This window comes from Equus asinus, chromosome 3 (genome assembly GCF_041296235.1).
Source record: "Equus asinus isolate D_3611 breed Donkey chromosome 3, EquAss-T2T_v2, whole genome shotgun sequence".
Taxonomy (NCBI): Eukaryota; Metazoa; Chordata; class Mammalia; order Perissodactyla; family Equidae; genus Equus; species Equus asinus.
Window position 1 is genome coordinate 77,664,448 of NC_091792.1, and position 21,765 is coordinate 77,686,212.

Consider the following 21,765-nt stretch of genomic DNA (forward strand, 5'->3'; position numbering starts at 1 on the left):
TATGAGAAATCATGAAATATGTGGAAAAATTAAAATATCACTGACAACACCAAATTCAGTGATAATCAATAAATTAGAAGTTAAAAATGAAATGGTAAAAATGACGTAATGAGAAATAGACAATCAAGGTTTGAGCTGGACTTCCGTCCTGGAGAGGTCTGGTCTATGTCTCGTTCACCCTGTTTACGCTCCAGCCCCTCAGTGGTCCGAGTGAAAAGCCTGCGCTGTTCACCAGGTCTCATCCTCCACGGTGAGCCCTGGACTCTGATTTTTGTCCCTCCAGCCCTGAGAAGTTGCTGAAAGCTCTTTTCAGTGTCTCAGCCTCTTAGCTACCACTTTAGGTTTTGTAATTAGCAATCCTCTTAAAGAGAAATGTGGCCCCAAATGTTGAGCTCAACCTCCTTTGGCTCCTCTAGATCTTGTCTCTGCAAATTTTCATTGCCTGGGTAGCTCTCTGATGGCTTCTACCATCTGTTTTATTTTATTTAGCTTGTACTCCATGGGAGGGTTGGTCCAAACCTCTGGTCAACCATAAATAGAACTCAATTTAATCATCTTTGAAGATAAACAGATCTTTCAGGGTCCACTCTTTATATAAAATGCTTGCTTTGGTGTGTTCTCTTTGACTCATCTTGTTTATCTGAGCACTATTTATATAGTGAGGGAATTCTTCTCTTAAAGTGAGTGGAGGTCATGGCATTTGTTTGCCTTCACTGTAGAGTCTTTTAGCTTCCTGAGCAGGTTGGGAATGATGCATGGCCTTGAGTAGTTGTAGGTGAAGGATTCTTTCTCCCCCACCTGTCAACCTCTAATTTTGTTGAAGCTCCAAACCCATGCATCAGCTTCGCTGAGTGAAGGACATATACTGTGCTCTGAAGGCTGAGTTTGAGCCTGTGCTGCTTCTCCTCAGTGAGGTGATTTTTGTCAGCAGTTCCCCCATTCACTCTTTTTGTTTAGTGTGTTCAAACTTTCTTCCAGTTGATTGTTTCTTTCCTCCAGCTGGGTCCCAACCAAGGCAATGATTTCTGTGACATTATTTACCACACCTCTTCTGCCTTCTTAGCGAAGTGCTAGTAATCTTTCAGAGAGAATGGTTAAGTGCTTTGTTGCTAAGCCAGATTCCAGGATTCAAATCCCAATTCCAAAGCCCACTGGCATGTGCCATTGAAAGAGTGATTTAACCTGAGTTACAGTTTTGTTATGTGCAAAATAGGCATAATAATTGTACCTACCTCATGGGTTATTGTGAAGACTAAATGAGAGAAGAAGAACTTAATAAATATTGGCTATTAGTAGTTGTTACTATCTTGAGGGAGTAAGTGCTTCCCTTTTTTCCTCCGGGTGTACAAACCCCTTAACGTCTTTTTCAGCATATTGGGGAATGTCAGCCACTGCTTTAGAATTTCCTCCTGAGAAGGATACATTATCCTGTGCATTTTTGCTAGCAAAAAAAATCCTGTATAACCTAAATCTTATCGTGAAGAAACAATCAGATAAACCCCAATTGAGGATCATTCTAAAAAACGGTGAGGCTATATTCTTCAAAAACATCAATGTAGTAAAAAACAATGGCAGGCTGAAAATATACCAGGTTAAAGGAAACTAAAGAGACATGAAAACTAAATGCAATGCATAATCCTGGATTGGATGCTGAATTAGGGAAAAAATCTGTATAAGACATTATTCAGCCAATTTTTAAAATCTAAGTATGTTGTATATATTAGATATTGTTGTTGTATTAATGTTACATTTCCAAGATTTGATCATTGTGCTGTGATTATATAAGAGAATGCCTCTGTTCTTTAGCATAATACATGCTAAAATTTATCATGATACATGCTAAAACATCTAGGGCTTAAGTGTCATGAGGTCTGCAACTTACTCTCAAATGATTCACAGCAATGACAATAATACAAATAATATGTATATATGTTTGCATATAAATATATGTATATGTGTGTATATGTGTATGAATTTATATACCTACAAAGCAAATACAACAAAATGTTAAAAAACTAGTAAGTCTAGATGGGGAGAATATGTGAATTCACTTACTATTACAATTTTTCTCTAGGCTTGAATTACAACTTTATTTTATTTATTTATTTTTTTGGTGAGGAAGATTGGCCCAGAGCTAACATCTGTTGCCAATCTTCCTTTTTTTGCTTGAGGAAGAGTGTTCCTGAGCTAACATCTGTGCCAATCTTCCTTTATTTTGTATATGGGACATTGCCACAGTATGACCTGATGGGCGATGCCAATGTCTGCGCCCGGGATCTGAACCAGCAAACCCCAGGCCGCTGAAGCAAAGCAATGTGAACTTAATCGCTAAGCCACCAGGCCAGCCCCTGAATTACAATTTTAAAAATTAAAAAGTTAGAAATTCTGGCTCCAGTATATCCCTATAATTATAGAGTAAAATAAAGCTTCTACACTCAGGCTCATCCAGAATTTCTGTTGATTTATATGAATGGATCATCTTTCTTATTTCTTTGCATGCTTCACAACATTTTGCTGAAAATGAATTTTTTTAATAGTAGAATGTGGTAACCCTGAAAATCTGATTCATCCCCCGTTCAGGGTTTTTCTGTTGCTTGCTGTAGGCTGCAGCTGATTGTTTAGTGTCTTTTCTAAACTATTTTTGTAAAGTCTGTATTCTTTGTCCTGGGTGGTCTCTGAAGTCTCTGTTCCTTTAGCTTGCATTCAGCTAGTGTTTTGACAGAGATTTCTTGAACATCAGGAGGCAAAAAGAGAGAGAGGGAAACTCTAATTCTTTGCAGGTTAGCTCTATGCCTGGGTCTTCATTCAATACTCCGTTCATTTACAATTCTGCCTCCACTTCCTTCACTTCGCTTCACTTGCACTGAGCCTGGAGATCAGCCAAAGACAAAATTCTAGGGCCTTCTCAGGACTTTTGTGAGCATGTATCTAAAGTAGCACCTAGAGCAGCTAAACAGAGACAGAAAGTAGAAGCATGGTTGCCAGGGGCTAGGGCAGAGGGGAATGGGGAGTTCGTTTCAGTTTTGCAAAATGCAAACAGTTGTGTGGATGGATGGTAGTGGTGGTTGCACGACAGTATGAATCTACTTAATGCCACTGAACCGTACACCTAAAAATGGTCCCAGTGGAAAATTTTATGTTGCGTGTATTTCATCACAACTAAAATATTATTGATGTTGATTACTGAGGTTTTAGACACCCCCTTAAATTTTGCTCCCAAGGCTCATCCTAGTGGGTTGGCATCCTCACTCAGTCCCATCTCAACTGGAAGAACAGGGGACTCTGGGCCAGAACCCTGAATCCCACCCCTAGTTTCATTTCTTGTCTGTCAGTTGCTGGACAGTTCCAGAGGATCCAGGAGCCCCTTACGTAGCTAAAGAGGATCAAGGACCCATGTCTCAGTCCCAGAAACCAAAGATTTCTGCATCTCGGTTCTGCAGAGGCAAGAACTGAGGGTCAGGTGGCCCGTGGCCCTGATATAGGAAGCAGCAGTGTGTCCCAAATTGTGCCCCACTGGGTTGGAGAAAATGCTGCAGATGCTCCACCTGTGCAGAGCTGAAACTAACAGAGCCTAAAGGACACCTTGGAACCTGCTCTCAGCCTGACTATTCCGAGGCTAGTGGGTAACCAAGGGCCCAGGAAACCAGTTGGTCACTCCTAGAAGCCCTTGCAACCACGGGCAATTTCACATTCTTCTTGGCTAGAGTTGAGTTGCTTTCCTTCCTCTCTAAGTAGCTTCAATGTCTTCTCAGTCCCTACAATGTGCAGGGCTTTTGGCTCGAAGCAGAAGAGGAAGAAGAACTGGATTTCACTAGGGAGTGGAGCCACAACCAGCACAGCTTATGGACTCCCCGATAAGGCCCAGCCGCCTCTTTCCAGGAGTTTTAATGAGAGAAGCTTCTACATGCTTCACACCAGAAATCTCTTTTCTTGGGGGTAAAAAAAAAAAGTTGTGTGACTTAATTATTTTGGAAATTTCCATTTTTCAAATGATCTAATACCCGAATGACTAAAATGAGGAATCTTTCAGATTTTCTGGAAAAGAAACCAATTCAATGTCCCGCACCCAGAAATGTGGAATGAATGGACCATATTCAATGTAAGCCAAGAACCCTGGGAAGGCAACACTGGTTGCAGTTCCTGGCTATCCGGCTGTACAGGATTTTGCAATGGGAAGTGTACTGGGCTCTCCACTGGGGTAGCCAGTTGGCAACCTTTTTCTTTCTCTCTTGAGTTTCTTTCCTCCCTCCTTGCCTCCCTCCCTCCTTCCTTTCATAAAGCTGTTTTGAAAATACACATTAAATGTATAGGTAATACCTGTGAGTATAGTACTACTGGGGAAATTGTTGTACAAAAAATTTTTTTATAAGAAAGCAATGTTTCAGGATATACAGATATAGAAAAATACGAGGGAAGCTGCACATCACCACAACAGCCTTGATTTCTCTGAGATGTTTGATTATGGGTAATTTTAAATTTTCTCCTCCAAATTTCCTGTATTTAAAAAAATCATATTTTACTCTTTAAGAGGAAAAGAAAGTAGCAATCATCCTCTTGTTAAAATAGAGAGAGGGGCCGGCCAGTGACATAGTGGTTAAGTTCAAGCACTCTGCTTCGGTGGCCTGGGCTTCGCCTGTTCAGATCCTGGGCGTGGACCTGCCCACCACCTGTCAAGCCATGCTGTGGCAGCATCCTACGTAGAAAAACTAGACTAACTTACAAGTAGGATATACAACTATGTACTGGGGCTGTGGGGAGAAAAAAAAAGAGGAAGATTGGCAACAGATCTTAGCTCAGGGCCAATATTCCTCACTCACACACACGTTAAAATAAAATAAAATAGAGAAAAACCAAAGTCATCTTCATAGGTGTGACTCTAGTACACTCTTGTATGAAGGGCTAGAAGGAAGAGAAGCCCTATCCAGACATCATCGTCTCCTCAGGCTTCCCTATGTGTTGTGCCTGTCAGGTGTCAAATATCTTCAGGTACATTCTGAGACTGATGCCTCCCTGAAAGCTGGGTCTCGTTTGTTCTCTGACCTGTCGCCAGCAACTAAAACAGTGCTTGCACATCCTAGAACATGGTGTGTGTGTGTGTGTGTGTCTGTGTGTGTGTATGTGAGACTTATTAAGATTATGGAAATGTTTGGGAAACAAATTAGGAAAACTGCTCTTAGGGTCACTCTAAAGAGAAGAAAACCTTCAGAAGCGAAGCCACCACACAGGGAGCCCATTCCCACAGCAGCGCCCACGTTTCTCTTTACAGAAGACCCGGGACGCTCAGAGCTCCAGCTAAATTCCAGGCATCTGAACGTAGGGATGGGAGGGAGGGAGGGAGGGTCAAGCATGACCGTCCCTGGGCAGATGACATTGGGAGTCAGTCCTGCAGGCCATTCTCAGGAACGTGAAGGTAGGAAGGGAGGGAGTGGACAGGTTGGGTCCCCAGTCCACTTTGTGTCCCCCAAATAGGACAGGGCTCCAGCTAAGAACCCAGGCTGCTCCCAAACACCCGCTCCCGGGAAGACAAACGACTCCAAGCATTTGCTTCCATTGGCTCCTCTCCCATTTCCCCCGTGGGTAGAAATCCCCCCAGGCACCTGCTGGTCCTTAGGATGCTCCCTTGCCAAAGGGAACTCTCCCCATCCCACCTCACATTCCTTCTGAGTAAAGCTCAATGGCAGCTGGAACCAGAAGTCCTGGAAAAAGGGCGGGACCAGCTCAGGCTTAGCCAGAGCCTCAAAAGCCCCAGGGAGAACTGGTTGTTTGCAGTTGCTAAAGGCAAGTATTCCCTGAGACCCCATCCACAAGTCTGCTCTAAGTTTTTCACTACTTTTCCCACCTTTTCATCTTGCTTTTGTACATCCTCCTGATGAAAGGACAAGGAGCCTAGAAGGAATCCCAAACAGTCTGGACACATAGATAGTAAATACCGAACTTTGCAACTGAGAAATTAGCATACGTTAAATATATGAAAAGGGTTGGTGTGGGTGTTTGACTTTCTCGCTCTGATTTATTTCACTTCACGTAATACCCTCAAAGTCCATCCACGTTGTCAGAAATGGCCGGATCTCATCATTTCTTAGGGCTGAGTAGTATTCCATTGTGTATACATACCACATCTTCTTTAGACATTCTTCCCTTGATGGGTACCTAGGTTGCTTGCAAGTTTTGGCTGTTGTGAATAATGCTGCAGTGAACCTAGGGGTGCAGGTGTCTTTCTGCATTGGTGTTTTCAAGCTCTTTGGATAAATACCCAGCAGTGGGCTAGCTGGATCATATATATGGTAGATGTATTCTTAGTTTTCTGAGGCTACTACATACTGCTTTCCATAGTGGTTTCACCTGTCTGCACTCCCACCAGCAGTGCAGGAGAGTTCCCTTCCCTCCACATCCTCTCCCACACTTGTCTCTTGTCTCCTTCATTAGAGCCATTCTGAGCAGAGTAGGGTGACCTCTCCTTGTAGTTTTGATTTGCCTTTCTCTGATGGCTAGTGATGTTGAGCACCTTTCCATTTACCTGTTGGCCATCCGTATGTCTTCTTTGGAGAGATCACTGCTCAGATCTTTTGCCCGTCTTTTTAATTGGGTTGTTGATTTTTGTTGTTGTTGAGCTGTGTGAGTTCTTTCTGTATTTTGGATATAAACCCCTTATCCGATATATGGTTTGCAAGTATCTTCTCCCAGTTGTTAGGTTGTGTTTTGGTTTTGTGGGATGGTTTCCTTTGCCGTGCAGAAGATTTCTTTTACTTTGATGTAGTCCCATTTGTTCCTTTTGTGTTTTGTTTGCACTGCCCAGTCAGACGTGGTACTTGAAAATAGGCTGCTAAGACTGATGTCAAAAAGCATACTGCCTATGTTTTCTTGTAGGCGTTGCATGGTTTCGGGTGTGACATTCAAGTCGAACCCGAGGAGTCTGCAGTTCCCCAAGAGCGAGCATAGCGGGGACCCTGCGTCCCTGTCAGCGCACCTTGCCGCTCCGCGGAGGTCCGAAGCAGCGTGTGGGCGGGGCCCCAGGAGTTCTCCCAGGAGGGTGTCCCTGTCGCTGTCCGCAGTCCACCGCCGGAGGGGGGGCGGGGCAGCGGCCGGGGAGCGTGGGGGCGGCGGCGCGCGCGGGGAGCGCGCGGCTGCTGTGCCGCCGTCCGGGGAGGCGTCGGCGAGCCGCGCCTGCCTGCCCAGAGCCGAGCCCGGCGGAGTCCGGCCGCGCTCTGCTGCTCTCTCCCGGGCCGGGCTCGTCCGTTGGGCACAGCAGCCCGGGCCCTCCACAGCCACGGCCGCTAGCCTGAGGAGGCCGTCCTTCAGCTCCCGCTCTTCCTGCTCGCCGGACACGGACGACCAGGGCGCCTACGAAGAGGATTCCATCCCAGATGGGCCTGGGCCTGGGGGCTGGTGAGAGGCGAGCGTCACTGTTCTCTGTGCAGAGCAGCAGCCCTCACCCCAGCTTGGCCACTGCTGTTGGGTGCCTCAATCTGTGATAGAAAGAATGCAAAAAAGACAGGATATGTTCACCATGTAAAAGTCCTACAACAGATTTTTCGTTTCTAGGGAAAATAGCATTCACTGTATTTTTGTTTGTTGGTTGATTGATAGGTTTTATACGATTACCTGGAATGGAATTCTCAGGGCAAAATCTCCCATTACTTGGATTCACATCTGAGATATACTATTTATAGATATTTCAGGGACCAGTACTGAGGCAGTTCATAGCCATATATCCTGATCTCTAACTATAGCTATTTCCCGAAGGGACGCGGGGTGGAATGGTAATACCATTGATGATGGACTTCATATGATGATTTTGATGAAGTCTGAATTGTCTCAACTAAGGCAAACTGTTTGTATAATCAACCATAATTTACTGGAAACAAAACTTTGAGTCAATCAGCATGCTTTTCTATATGTTGGTAAATTTCAATAAAAAATATTTTTAGAAAATCATCTGGTTCTCCAAAGAAGATCTATCTGCAAATGGCCAGTAAGCACATGAAAAACTGCTCTATGTCACTAATCACTAGGGAAATGCAAATCAAAACTACAATGAGATACCACTTCATACCCATTAGGATGGCTACTATCAAAAAAACAATTGTTGTGGAGGATGTGGAGAAAGTGGAAACAATGTGCACTGTTGATAGGAATGTAAAGTGATGCAGCCACTATGGAAAACAGTACAGTAGTTTCACAGAATTTTAAAAAAGAATACATATCATCTAACAACTACATTTTTGGTATATCCAAAATAATTGAAAACAACATCTTGAAGAGGCATTTGAAACCCATGTTTGTAGCAACATTATTCACAATAGCCAAAAGATGGAAGCGAGCCAAGTATCAATTGACAAATGGGTGGATAAACAAAATATGGTATATACATACAATGATGGATTATTCAGACTTAAAGGAAAGAAATTCTGGTACATACTACAGCATGGATAAACCTTGAAGACGTAATGTTAAGTGAAATGAGCCAGTCACAAAAAGACAAATGTCGTATGACTCCACTAATATGAGATACCTAGAGCAGTCATATTATAGAGACAGAAAGAAGAGTGTTGGTTGCCACGGATCGGGGGAAAGGGGGATAAGGGAGTTGTTGTTTAACGGATATGGAGTTTCAGTTTTGCAAAATGAAACTAGTTTTGAAGATTGTTTGCACAACAGTGTGAATATATTTAACACTCCTGAACTGTACAATTAAAAATGGTTAACATTTAAAGTGGTTAAGATGGTAAATTTTATGTTATGTGTATTTTACCACAATTAAAAATAAAAAAGGAAAGCCCATTTAAAAATCATTTAGCATACTTCTAGAAAATACAGTGCACCGAGCTGAGGGAAAACCTTCTCCTCTTGCCCATCACCCCCTGCCCCTCCCACACGCATCCCACACACGTGCGAACACTGGTTTAATGCACAGCTGAACTGGAGAGAAATCCCCAGCTGCCACAAATGAGAGGGAGAGCAGCAAGTCCATATAGAGACCCAACAGCCCATGGGAATATCAGAAGCGAAGCAGGGCTTCAGGGTGAGAGGTCAGTTGCTGAGAGAGATAAAGCTCCCAGCCTTGCCTCTAGAACTGTGAAGTGCTATTTAGGCTCTGAAATAGGGGCAAGAAAAACTGGGCTGGGCTGGGCAAGCTGCTAAGTTCTGCTGCCCACTTGGGGCCCTGAATAGAAGCAGTGTCACACATGAGAAAGCAGAACCAGGAGCCTTCACTATGGGGAAGCACGGGTTCTAATTTCACACTGCCTTTGTGAAGCGTGAACGTGTTGAAAAACATGAACACTGAAAAAAAGTGGGTCCCAAACTGGAGATATCCACAGAGCCACTTCAAACATAAACATGCCGTTGTCAGAACCCAGGACACATGAGACTTGCTTGGAAAGCAACTCAGTAAATATGAGATGACAGTCAAAAATTACAGACTACATCAATTAATGAAGGAAAGAAAGCCACCAAGTGTGACAAATGGAAAAATGAATACCTAAAGAACCTTGTATTACAAATAAAATTTTGAAAGAGATTTTTAAATAATATGTGTAAAAGAAATAAAGAAGGTAGTATAATTGTTTCAATTATACTGAAAGCTGTACACTTCTGAGTTGTGCATTGTATGTGTATATGTGTAAGTATCTGTACAGGTATATACCTAAGTATATACTTAAGTAAATTAAAAAAAAACCTTGGAAAACTAAAATAACAGATAAATAACATAGAAGGTGGTATGGGAACTTCTAGAAAAAACCCTCTATATTCCTTTGTTTTTTTTTCCAGAAACAAATGGAGACTATAATTAGTTTTGAAACTTGCTAAATATACATGTTAAAAATATGAGTGTCATTTCTTAAAAATATGTACTAATAGAGGGGGAAAAAACCAAGAGAATCAATCAAACGAATAAAACAGGAAAAGAGGGAATTTACAGGGGAAAAAAAACATGGTTAGGAGGAATCACCAAAAAACCCAGCAAAATTAAGTATAAATATACGCTTGCTATTATAGTAAAGATAAACCAATTAAACATACCTATTAAAGACAAAGATCCGCAAACTGGATTTTTTTTAATGCAGTTGTATGCTATTTATGAGAGACAATCATAGAAAGGTTGGAAATAAAGGAGTGAAAAAAATTAGATAAGTGCTAAATCAAGAAGACAAAAAAAATAACAGATTAGAGAATTGGGAAAACTTAATAACAAGCTTGGTGTAAGAGTTAAATAATCAACCTAACACATAGAGAATTTCATTCCTTTCAGGCAAACATAGAGCACTTATGACAATTTACCATATTCAAGAACAATAAATTCAAGAAATTTTTTTTTTAAGATTTTATTTTTTTCCTTTTTTCTCCCCAAAGCCCCCTGGTACATAGTTGTATATTCTTTGTTGTGGGTCCTTCTAGTTGTGGCATGTGGGATGCTGCCTCAGCGTGGTTTGATGAGCAGTGCCATGTCCGCGCCCAGGATTCGAACCAACGAAACACTGGGCCGCCTGCAGCAGAGTGCGCGAACTTAACCACTTGGCCACGGGGCCAGCCCCAAATTCAATAAATTTTTATAAATGTATATATATTTCAGTAAATTTTAAGTAAATCTAGATAACCAATATTACGCAAAACATATTTTCTAACCAAAATGCAATAACACTGCAAGCAATAGAAAGATATTTATCACCACTTCTACTTTAGTTTGGGAGGTTAAAAAAATACTTCAAATTAATTAAAGGGGGAAGAAGAAATCTTAATGGAAAATAGGACATTAAAATTAACAACTGAAAAGATCCACAGGAAGTTAGAACTAGAACACAGAGTTAGCCTGTAGAGTGAGCAGACGATGGAAATTAAAAGATAAGAGAAAAAAAAATAAGGCAAAGCAAAGAAATACTAAAGGATCAAAAAACAAAAGTAAGTTGTTTCTTAGAGATCAATGTAATGAAGAAACCTCTGGTAATACTGGTTAAGAAGAGAAAGAAGGCACAGATAAACAGTATTTAGAATGACAAAAGGGCACATAACAGATAGTAAAGATTTTAAACCTCATAAGAGAACACTACGAATAAAATTGTCCAATGCATTTGGAAACAGGTAAAACAGACAGTTTTCTAGAAAAAATGTAATTTTCCAAAACCAATTGGACACCTCTGTGAAGTGAGATTTTTATTCCCATTAGACAGAAGAACAGTGATGCTTAGAGGGTCTGAATGACTTTCTCGAAGTTAAAAAGCCAGTAAGTCCACCATTTTTAGGGGAACAACATTTGGGTAGTGGAAAGATGCACATTTTAGAGTCAGACAGTTTCAAATTTGAGCTTTTATCATTTACCTCATAAGTGGCCCTTGGACAGGCTGGGCCTCTCTGAGTAAAATGGGAGTCATATAATTGCTGTTTAACAGTCTGGTTTTTATGAAGATTAAATAAGGGTCTATCTGAAGACACTTGTAAAAATAGAATGCCCTGTGCAAATGTAAGTAGTAATATCGTTTACTAACTTTTATTTTTTTCTTAGATTTGTCAGTAACACATTTTCTAGATTAGAATAAGCACTTCCTAACAGATAAGTGCATTAGGATACTTTCTATTTATTTATCTGTGTCTGTGCATCCACCTCCATGTCTCCTGGCTCTCTCTACATACAAAACCATGAATATTCTGGAACTTTAAACACCCTGACTCTTGAAAAGTATTGCTAATGAGGGATACTTTCTTAATGTGCTGATTCAGTATTTGTTTCCTATAATACATCATTTTCGCCCTGTAATTATACACACTAAAATAGCTAGATAAATTCGCTATTTGGCAATTCATTGTTCTAACTCGCACTGAATGCCTGGTTTATTGTGTTCATTCAGCAGAGAAGTTTTTCTGAAAGCTGCACTCTGATACAACAACCAGCCTTTTTTCCCCGCATCCCACCCCTCTCCCACACGGAATTCTAGTCAATCTAAACCCCTTATGAGAAATATCCCATATCCATTATGATTTCCTGCCTGGATGCCTCTCCACAGGCTGTCCTTTCTGCCTGGAATCTACCCTCCTTCTCCCCTTTGTGATCTCTGCCTGACTTTTAACCATTATTTTTTGCCCAGATCAGGTGTCACTTTTTCCTTACAGTCTCTGGTTGGCCCCAGAACACAATGCTGATTATATCCCCTACTGTCCTCTAGCACTCCCTTATATAATTTATATGATAATTATACTGTCTTACATGCTAGTAATTTGGGTTTGGATGTATCTTCTCTTCTGGATTATAGATACCAGTGTCTGTATCCTGCACTATTTTTAATCCCTTGATGCCTTGTACATATCAAGCATTCAATCAATAATTGTTTAATGAGAAATGGAAAAGGCTGCCATCAGTGGAAAATTTATATATAAGAGTTTGAAAGTACCACAGTTCCAAATGAGAGGATGTGGTGTTCCTATTATTTCATTTTAGTTTTATCTCCTGCATTCATACTTATTTCCAGGAAAGGAAACCTCTAAAAGAAAAATGAGAGTGATAACGATTTTATTAACAATGTTAAATGTTTACTTGGTACTGATTAAAACACTGAAAAAGTTTAAAGAATGAAACTTAACCATGTACTTTAAGAATGCATACTACATATTGCTTGTAGTCATACTACATGACAAATACTTTTTAAAAATTATTGAAAGGAATATTCAGCACATTTCCTCAAAACATTCACTGGGATATCAGGGAAGCAATATATCTGTAGTGACAGTATGAGGTGTATTATGAAATTAGGCCAAATAGCAAAAACAGGAATTTTCCTTCATCACCTCTCTTTTTTAATTTAATTTTTTTAATTTAATTTTTAAAGATATGCATCAGTTGGCATTTAGAAAAAGAAATTTATCATTAACAAACTATATCAGTGTCTTAATGTATTCATATACAGGATTGCTGTTGTTATCAGTTATTTATATTGGGGATTTAAAATAAAGTATAGTTTAAAATTAAAATTTTGCCAGCATACATTTTATAGAGAGAGAGAAGTAGAGAGAGAATCTAATATAAAATATTTTAATCCATTTTTCTTTTTGAACTAAACTTTCCTTTGTGTTTTTGCCGGAATAGAAGTCATTATGCTAGATTACCCCCTATAAGATCTGTAGCTGTGTGCTTTGCATTTGTAAGTTTCATCTATACATAAATAATTTCAGAGACCAAATCCCGCTGGGGTCTTCTCTTTTCACTTGCAGAAACTTAGACTTTCTTGGATTTAGAGATTGTCTCTTGTGAAATCTGATGCTATTTATGATGCAAAGTATACAAATAAGAAAAGCAAAATATTTATGAATAATTTATCTGTCTCCTCCATGTTCATTGTCCAGTTTCTTAGCTGACATTTAATTATAATAATAAACACATTTTAACAGTTTTATCCAAGTAGTAACACTCATAATATATTTGACTACCCTTCATTTTAGGCCAAAACCTTAAATTTTTGGTTAGTCCCTTTTACATTTTTTAAATTATTCTTCAGTTCATACTTCATCTGAAAAGTAGTCTGTGAGTTATTTCTCACTAAAGAACACTGTAAGACTTTTAGTATAATGATAAAGGCTGAGACTAGAATTGCATGTGTTTGATGAATATCAAATAACAATGGCGAGTCTTGGTTCATCAAATATTGCTGCAACTTAGCAACGAGGATCTGGTACTGCAGAGCTGAAGTCTGGGGAGCTTGGGATTTGTCAAAGAGGGGACATAGGGAGCAATAGGAACAAGAGGAAGGAAAATGCAAGACTGGAGTTGATCCTGGAAATGTGAGTTTGGATCAGTGTCGGAGAGCCTTATTTAGCAATTTAATTTGATTTTTATAGGTACATTTTCATAGGTGTGGAAATCATACTGGCAAAGATTTTAGGTGAATGACTTTATGTGATACCCAGATGTGGATATGACATAGTGAGATATAGTTCTCTTCCAGATATACTAAATATATTAAGAAGAAAATTGGTTGGCACTATCAGGATTTTAACACTTGGCAGGAAACATTATCTAACTAGAAATTGATAATGTGTTTTCATTCCATTTTTATTATAACTATCTTCTATTCTTGGCAACTGTGTTTGGTTGTATTATTGTTCAAATTATCTGCTGCACTCGCTGGGGAAAGATTAGATTTCCCTCGCCCATTCAGTCCTATTCACAGGACTTGCTCTGGCCAAGGAAATGAGTGTGGAACCAAGCTGTGTCACTTCCGAGCTGAAACTTTAAGAGCAAGGATTTGCCGTGTCCTCTTTTCCCTTTGGAGTAAAGTTGGCAATGTCCCAGAATAGATGTTCCTTTAGCTATGGTCACAGAGTACAAAAATGTGGAGCAGACCCACCAGTGACCTCAGATGGACCTGTAATGTGAGCAAGAAACTAACTCAGTTTGTGGACTGGGATTTGGGGCTCTGTTGTTACCTCTGCATAACCTATTCTCTTCTGACTGGTAAAGCAAGATGAACTGTATTCCACTGTGGAAATGGCAGAAAATTTTTTAATTTAAGTTATAAAAGGAAGCTCATTTTTTTCAAACTATTAAACAAATAATAGTACAAGGAGAAGAAAAATACGGTAAATAATCACAAAAGGAGTTAGCAAGTGCCTTAAGTTTGGGGAACGCTGCTCTAGGTGGTAGGGAGCTGTTAAGGCTTTTAAGTCGGGGCTAAGGTGAATGGCTTTGGGTTTAGAAGTTAAAATTCTGATAGGAAAAGGAAGAATTTTTAAAAGAACAGGTAGATGGTAAGGCAGGGCATTTGAAATTTATTAATATAAGGGATGTGGAGGGGTACCATCTGCATTTTAAAATATATTTGTATGCATTTAAATTTATATTTAAAAATTAATATTTTAAAAATGATAAACTATTATGCTATATAAATACATTATTATATTATAATTAAAATTATAAAATATATTTTTTAATACAGACACATAAAAGGAAGATTATCATGTTGCTGTGATACAGAAAGAAGAACAGCATTGGAAATCCAAATACTCTCAGAAAGTTTCTTGCTAGGGGCCAGCCCAGTGGCACAGGGGTTAAGTTTGCACGTGCCGCTTCCGCTGCCAGGGGCTCGCCGGTTTGGATCCTGGGTGCGGACATGGCACCGCTTGGCAAAAGCCATGCTGTGGCATGCGTCCCACATATAAAGTAGAGGAAGATGGGCATGGATGTTAGCTCAGGGCTAGTCTTCCTCAGCAAAAAGAGGAGGATTGGCAGCAGATGTTAGCTCAGGGCTAATCTTCCTCCAAAAAAAAAAAAGTTTCTTGCTAGACTGCATGTGTGAACTAAACCCAGTTTTTCAGATTAAAGAGCTGCTGCCTCAATACACATCATTTAGTATTCAAGTCCTTCCTACTCTCATGGTTTCAGTGCCAGCTTTAAAAAAATAAAATAGTTTTTCCATTATGTATGATCTTGGTTTACAGGTTCTTACTGTTTGTACAACAATGACTGCGTGTTTTATCACTTGGAATTTGCATAGACATTCATGAACTGGTATCAGTCAGAACCCCTATGGCTTCAAAATGATGCCAGAATGGCAAGTGGAAACTATCAGAACACATTACTTTGTCCCCATGATTTCTAGGAAGAGCTCATTATAACGCCCTTCACTGTATCATGACTGGTCTTTTATTGTGACAAGTGCTGTTTTTTCTGTCTAAGAATTTTATTTTTAAAATAAATATTTCCAAGTATTTGCCAACTTCATTTTCATTCCAGAGACACATGTGCCCTGGAACCCTCTAAAAAATAAACTAGATAAAAGTTTATTTTTCCTTATTGTTGTTGTTTATTTGATATATGAGTTACAGGGAAAAGATTGGATATAGACCTATTCTGTATGGACAAACCCATAAATGTTAATATTCTTATGTTTAATTATTGATAGGTTGGATTTTATAACAGAATTTAAATCTTATTCACATTGGTAAGGTATTTGTAGCTGGAAGTATGAAGAGTTTTTTCTAAAGTCATTTTGTAACATTGAAATTTGATATTGTGCTACATGCTATTAAAAATGTATTAAAAAGACACAGACATTACCTCAAGATTGATAATCTAGGACAGATAGATAGCAACCTTTATACAAGCCTACTTAAAAATTATTGTAAAGAAATGAATGTTCCTTTTACAAATACATAAAGAAAGAAAAGTATTTACCATGTACACTGCTTAGGGTCAAGGACATTGCGAGAGAATGTGTGAAAATATGTCGTAGAATGTGCAAATATGGAATGAGTTTTATAAGTCAACCCTGGCTTTTAGGAATTTCAAATAATGGAAGGCTTGAGGAATAAAAGTTTATGGCAAACTATGGGACAGAGTATTTCAGATACAAAACATGGATTGTAAATGTTTACAAAATTGGGTGTTCCAACCCTAAAAAATATTTTTAAATAATGAGAATTCCCCCATCACAATGCCTTATGTGAACTTTTTATGACATAACTGAGGGAAAAAATTTCCAAACTATAAAACCATTTATAAATCATTAATTTCTTCTCAGCTTTTAAGGTTCATGAAAATATATCGTATATTATTCTTTATTCTCTTTTCCAGCTTCATTGAGGTATGATTGACAAAAATTGTATATATTTAGGTTGTACCACATGATTTTTTAAGGTGTACAACATGGTAATTTAGTACGCTGTGTATACATTGTGAAATGCTTACCACAATCAAGTTAACATGTCCAGCACCTCACACGGTTACCTTTTGTGTGTATGTTTGTGTTGAGAGCTTTTAAGATGTACTCTCGGTAAATTTCAAGTACATAAGACAATCCTATTAACTCTACTCACCATGCTGGACATTAAATCCCTAGATCTTATCCATCTTCTAAGTGAAAGTCTGGCCCTTTGACCAATATTGCCACTGGCAACTGCCGTCCCACTTTCTCATTCTACGAGCTTGCCTTTTTAGGTTCCACATATAAGTGAGATCATACAGCATTTGTGTTTCTGCATCTGACTTATTTCACTTAGCATTATGCTCTCCTGGTTCATCCATGTCCTCCCGAATGGGAAGATTTCCTTTTTATGGTTGAATAATATTCCATTGCATATGTACACCACGTTTTCTTTATCTATTCGTCTGTGGATGGGCACAGGTTGTTTCCATATCTTGGCTCTTGTGAATAATGCTGCAGTAACGTTTTTTATTCTTAATGAAAATTTCATTGAAAGCTTAAAAATGAGATTGATGTGTAATACGTGGAAACGCATTTATTAAGGCATTCGAGCCATCAAACTTCTGAAGCTTAGGGGATGGGAAACTATTGTTCATATAACTATACTGTTTTGTTTTCTGTGAGTGCAGGCTAGTTGACTGAAAAACGATTGACAATGGGAAATCATCTCATTTGTTTTAACATTAAGCTTTTAGGAAGTACTTGATTGTACAGACCTATTGTTACTTTTTAATTATTTGGCTTAGGAAACAGGCATTCAGAATTCTGCTCCAGAGAATCAAGGGACGAAGGAAAGGGGCAGAGCAGTGTTGAGTCAACGTTTTCTATTTCAGTAATGTCTGAAACTTTTCTACATCTGTGCATTCAAACTCTAGTTTTCATCTGGAGGAAAGTGTGTACGAAACGTCTTTTCTGCATTTATTATGCCTATTTAATTATTCAACAAACTGTGACTAATAACTTTGCTTATAACCCAAAATAGAATTGCAGAGCTTGGTATTGGTAAAAATTTGGGGGAGATCAACTAGGACAGTGAGACACACTTGAAAAAGAATTTCCAAGGTATCATAAAGCGGAGAAATGTCCTTGCCCTGGGCGCTGTCACAGAAGCTACTTTTAGGAACATCAAACAAACAAAGGATGTTTGGCCAGAACATCCTCTTCCCTGTTAACGGAGCTGTCATTGTAAGTTCTTCATGGATTCATAAGATACCTGATGTCTTGGGAGCAGTGAACATTTTAGCAAATAATTTTTGATCTATTATAACAACTTTGCTCCTTTAAATAGAAATTAAGAAGGTACACAGAAATATTTCATGTCTTTTACAATTAAACCAGGAAACGTGTTTAGTACTGCTGCCCAGTTAAGTCTGAGGATTTTTATGGCATTATTTCTGTCTGCCCTAAGCCAGGAGGGAGGCAAGTTCTGGGAAACCACGTTAGTGTAGGGGAGGAAATTTTTCCCCTACCCATCTTAGGTTCTGGACTGTGCTCTGTAACAAAAGAAAAATTAACAAGAAAAAACAAACAGAAGTTTATTAGCATGTATATCTCATATATATGGGAGAGAAACTCAGAAAGGAGTAACCCAAAGAGGTGGCCTAGAATTCAGGTTTATATAGCATCTTAAACAAAGAACAATACATTTTTAGAGAAATGACAAGACAAAGGAAAAGGACCTTGAGTCTCTAGAGGTGGCATATTGTAGGAAGGCAAATATATGGGAAAGGAGTGGGAGATAAAGGCTGGTTAGTAAAGTTCGTTATGTAGATTCCTCTGTGCCATCTACAGGCTGGTAGGGTCTAAAGTTGCTGTGTGATTAACTTTTGTCCTTCCTGTTAGAGAGGGAAGAAGGGACACTTTTGTAAATTTATATCCTGCTTTTAGGCAAATAGGGAGAGGGCAGAGAGCTTTCCCTGCATTTGCTACTGCTTAATTGCCTTCAGCTCAAAATGTCAAAAAGGCTTATTTTGGCATAACGTCTTCTGGTTCCCTTCATTTGGCATAACTAGGAAGGGGGATCACACACCTAGGGACGTCACTTTGGTCAGAGGAGTGACCCAAGGAAGCTCAAAAGAGGAATTCAGCGTAGGAATGCACGAAATAGATTAGGAAGCATGGGTAGAGGACAAAGAGCTGGAAAATGCTATCATAAAGCTATCCAAATTGGAAGGACAAGGAAGAGAAGAAACTGGAGAAATAGAATGAAGATAAAGCAAGGGAAGCCTATGCAAGTTCAAGGAATGTATATCTTGGAGCTGGCTCAGGAAGCACTCTGAGAACGTAGTCAGCCTTGTCTGGAGGAGCTTTCTCATTTGTAGATCTTTCTTGGCTGGGCGAGGAGCTGCCTTTGAAGTAAGCAGAACTCCCCCAGATTATTGACAGAGTGCTGAGAAGACTCACTGCTTTGAGTTTTTCTTAGAGATTTAGTATTGAAATACAGTGGATATATTTTTAAATATCTGTATACAGTGGATTTTGATATTTTTAAAACATGTATTTCAAATATATTAAATGATGAGGACAGAATAGTATGTGTGGCCTTAAATTTTATGATCTACTGTGTACAAATAACTATTTTATGAATGCGGATGAAGGGCACTCTATCTTTGTTTCATTAAACCCCTCAGCAGCCATCAGTTGCTTTTCTCGACTGGCTTCTATAAATGTTTCATGTCCTGTAGTGCAACAGTTTCATTTCAGACAAGGCACTGTTTTCTGCATTATGTGAGTGGCTGAGAGAATAGAAATTATCTGAAGCCTAAATCTGTGGCAGATCATCCACAAGTAGAAGCTGACAGAGCCTATCCTAAATTGAAACGGGAGTGGAGTTGATCATCCTGTGGATTTACCTGAGACTTGTAGCAGCAGTGTAACTTTGACTGGTGACCTCCTGCATCCCACCCCAGCACACACATACACCACCCCCAAAATGAGCAACACACAACCATCTGGTTGTGATTTAGTCTGATTCTTTAAAAAGAGACTTTGTAGCCCTTGTGAGTTTGTGCTGAGCACTCCTTAGTGAGATGTTCAGAGAACTTAATGTTCTCCCAATACCCTTCATTCCTCTTTCATCTTCCAGGTCAAAGATGGAATGAGATGTTTCTGTGTGTGCTGCCGTTTTCAGAAGATAAGGATAAAGTCACTCACTACCTACATTTGTGGCTCAAGGCATTCTGAAATTGGAAATGGGCCAAACCACAATGGAATAATAATATACTAGCCCAAGATAAAATAAACAATCAAGCATGCCTAGTGTATTAGATATAAAACAAATTTAAAGCATCTGATCCTCTAAGCATTTTTTATTAAACTCTTTCAAACTCTTAAAAATAGTAATGTTCAGAATTCTTGTGAATTCAGTAGAGCATTACTTTTCACCAACTTCTCTAAGTAAAATAAAGGCAAATGGACAGAGATTCTGGCAGCAGAGCCCAAAGAGACCCATGAAAGGGCAGGTTTATTTGTCTTTTAATCTAGTATTTTATTTTTTTAATGCATATGAATTTTCTTTTATATTCTAAAATATAGCCGTATTCAGTTTAAGATTACAATTTTTATTACTTATCCATCGATTTTTCTTCAGTGAGAAAAGGAAAACTTTTATTCCTAGAAAATGTGCTATTTTATCCTGTGGCACATCAGAACATATGTAATTTGAGAAGCATGACAATAAAGCATGGACCCAACCAAGAAACAAACCCATAGTTCACACAAATTAAAAAGAACTAGGCAAATTCTCGTGAAACTGTTTCACACCAGTTCAGTATCAGTCTAAGACGCATTGTAGGCCTCATGTTACAGTTAGGATTTTTGGAACACTGTAGAGTCTACAGTATAGATAATTAAATAAGACTTGAATATCTAATTGAATTTCTGGAATTAAAAAAATGCTCAGAACAGAAGGGAAAGTATTTCAGAAATCTATGGCTCCATAATATCACTAATGGACTCTGAAACATGAACATTAACAGGTTATTCTACTTCTGCAGCTTTTTTGGCTATATTTATTTGACATTTGGCTCTCTTTTATAGAATGGTGGACATGATATAATTTAACTAAAATAACAGTTAACTATTTTTCCCAGACTGGAAATGTAAGAAGTGACTTTCATTGTCGCTAGCATATACTGAGATACTTTTCAAAGCTAATAATCCTCATGCACTTAAGTACAAATGCATTCATTCTTAAGTTTGTAAAAATGTTCATCAACTCTTTTTCATTAAATCTTATACAATTATGACAATGCTTAGTATAATCAGAATCTTAATTAAATTTCTTTAGAGAGTATGTTATTTGACATAATAAAATCAGCTCTCAAGCCCTTTTGTGTTTTCCCTAAAGTAATAGAGTTTTTCAATTTACCTTTGATTTGTAAAAAGTTTAGGCTAATAAAAAAAAAGGTCCAATGAGGAAATTATGAATAATTTATTAAATATCTTTGATTAGCTTAGTCCTCATAACCTATCAATTGCTGTCTCTACATCTCTAGCTCATTTCCTTGGGAGGTAAAGCAATGTCATTAAAACTCCAGAAATAGAATCTACGTCAGAATGGTTAATTTTTTGAAGTCCCTAGTCTTCACATTTTTAAGTCACTTTAACTCTTAATTGTCATAAATAAAACAGTGCAGGAAAAATTTAAGAGAGTATTCCTGATCAGTTTCCCTCCTCTTGGAAGATGTTATTATGGCCTTACAGAATTTGGCAATATAATATTGATGAAGTAATAGGAAATCACTCATATTGGAAATGGTCCAAAATTGAAGCTGTCAAAAGATGGAGTGTTACCTAAGATGTGGCATTGTAGGCTTCAGAGAATTCCCAAGAATGATATTCTTCAATGTAAAATGGAAACTCCAATTTAAAATGTGTGTAGTATAGGAGCGCTGTTTAATTAATATTGCAAATTAAATCTTTTTAATTATTATTTAAAATTTTAACTCAAACAGCAGGCCTACTTGGATTCAGGGATGGTAGTGGCAGCAGCAGTGTTTTTAAATCTTACTGAATCTTTTTCACCCCCCCCCCAGTTAAAAAAAAACATTTGCAAGGAATGACCTTATTTAAATCT